Source organism: Lontra canadensis, unplaced genomic scaffold (genome assembly GCF_010015895.1).
Source record: "Lontra canadensis isolate GAN:19392208 unplaced genomic scaffold, GSC_riverotter_1.0 scaffold205, whole genome shotgun sequence".
NCBI lineage: Eukaryota > Metazoa > Chordata > Mammalia > Carnivora > Mustelidae > Lontra > Lontra canadensis.
The window spans coordinates 252,118-254,515 of NW_022631199.1; positions in this window are offsets into that span (position 1 = coordinate 252,118).

A 2,398-nucleotide genomic window follows, 5' to 3' on the forward strand; every position below is an offset into this window, starting at 1 on the left:
AGCGAGGGCCCCGTGCCCTGCGCCGCCGCGCCCTGCGGGTAGCACGTGCCCTGCGCCGCCGCGCCCTGCGGGTAGCACGTGCCCTGCGCCGCCGCGCCCTGCGGGTACCACGTGCCCTGCGCCGTCGCGCCCTGCGGGTACCACGTGCCATGCGCCGTCGCGCCCTGCGGGTAGCACGTGCCCTGCGCCGTCGCGCCTTCCAGGTGTCACGCCGCTGCGCCGTCACGTGCTCCCCACGTCGCGCTCTGCCGGCGTCACGCGTGGTGGAGCTGCACGCCGCCCGAAGGCTTGCGGGCTCGCCTCGCAGCAGCGTCCCCCTCATGGCCTCCCCCCCGTCCGACTCGCGCGCCGCGCCTGCAGCATCCCCGCCCGTGGCCCCGCGCCTGCTCCTGCTCCTGCTCCTCCTGGCCCCCGCCCCGGCGGCAGCCACGGCCCACAGACGCCCCCGGAGCCCGGGCGGCGCCTGGGGCCCCGACGTGGGTAGGACCCCTCCGCGCCAGACATGGCTGTGGTCCGAGTGCGCGGTTCGGGGTCCTTCCCCCACTCAAGGGTGGAACCTGCCCTGCGCTGCGCTGGCTTCCCTTCCGCGGCCCCCGCCCTTTCCGGGCCCTCCCTTCCCCAGGCCTCGCACCATGCCCTGTTTGCGCCCAGCCTGTCCTGCCGCTGCAGCCGCTCGCAGGCTCTGTCCGTTTCTCCTCAGCCTGTGGCCATCGTTACATACAGGGGAAGATTTTGGGGGGCGCGGATGCCCTGGAGCGGAGGTGGCCGTGGCAGGTCAGCGTGCACTACAGAGGCTTCCATGCCTGCGGAGGGTCCATCGTTGATGAGTACTGGGTCCTCTCAGCTGCCCACTGCTTCGACAGGTGAGCAGGCAGTGCCGGGAGCCACTGCCCTGGGGGTCCAGGGTAGCAGGACTGAGCAGGTGGGCAGCGCCTGCTGGCACTGGTCAGGGATGGGGGCCGCGGGGCCCAGCACTCAGCTCACCAGTGCGGCCTCTGCTTGCACAGGGCCGAGGGCTCCTTCGGGCACCGGGTTCTCCGAGGCAGGGGTGGGACAGAGGGGCCCAGCACACAGCTCAGCCTCTGCAGCCTCTCCTTACATGGGGCCGGGGTTCCTTGGGGCCCCAGGTTCTCCGAGGCAGGGGTGGGAGACAGCGGGGCCCAGCACACAGCTCATCGGCTGAAGCCTCTCCTTGCACAGAGCCCAGGGCTCCTTCGGGCGCCGGGGTCTCTGATGCAGCGGGGAGCCATATTCTAGGACAAGAGGCAAGGCGGCATGACCCAGCAGGGCAAGAGGCATCCCCGGGAGATAGATGAGGAAAGACCTGCCCTCACAGGCGGCTCCCCATGCGCCCGACCGGGTCACCCCCCGGGTGACCTGAATCCCCCGAGTCCTCCAGTGGCCCATGTCAGGACTTCTCTGGGGACACTTCCGCCGCACGGCCAGGCTCTCAGCTTGCTGGAAGCGTGCTTTTCAGCGTCCTGGCTGCGCACCGGGAGGCCAAGACTAGCCCGCTCCAGGCCTCGCGGGGCCTGGGAACACACAGTGCCCTTGCTTCCCAGGGGCAAGACACTCGAGTCACCATGCCCTTGTTCTCTGTCCCCACAGGGACAAGAACACGGAGGCGTTTGACATATACGTGGGGCTGGTGGACCTCAGGCTTGCGGGCAGTCACACCCAGTGGTTTGAGGTCAACAAGGTGATCGTGCACCCCACCTACGAAGTGTACCACCCTGTGGGAGGCGACGTGGCCCTGGTGCAGCTGAAGTCCCGCATCGTGTTTTCTGACTCCGTGCTCCCAGTGTGCATCGCATCCCCAGATGTGAACCTTCACAATGCCACTTGCTGGTCTACAGGGTGGGGACTCGTCTCCCCACAAGGTAAGAGCACGGAGGGTCAGGCCCTTTGCTGGACCTGCAGAGGACCACGGCTCTGTGTTGCTATAGGGAAGAGAGAATCCCATCGGTTATGGGGCTGCAGGTGTCTGGAGCCTGGAGCACCCACCCACCCGGCACTCTATGCTGCTTCACCCCGGCTATCTCTGTTGTGCACAGAGAAGCGCTGACAGCTGCTGTGAGGACCCTAACACACAGACTTCCAAACAGAGTTTTCTTTAAGATCCAAAATCCAACTGGGAAACCATCTTTTTAAGTATATTTAAAACAAATCTGTTAATTTTTCTGGTTTTCTCCATAATGACCTCATATTTTCTCTCTAGGTGTATACCTAGTACCTTAGGATATTTACAGGATTTTTTTAAGATTTTATTTATTTATTGGACAGAGAGATCACAAGTAGGCAGAAAGACAGGCAGAGAGAGGGGGAAGCAGGCTCCCCACCGAGCAGAGATCCCGAAGTGGGGCTCGATCGCAGGACCCTGAGACCTGATCCGAAGGCA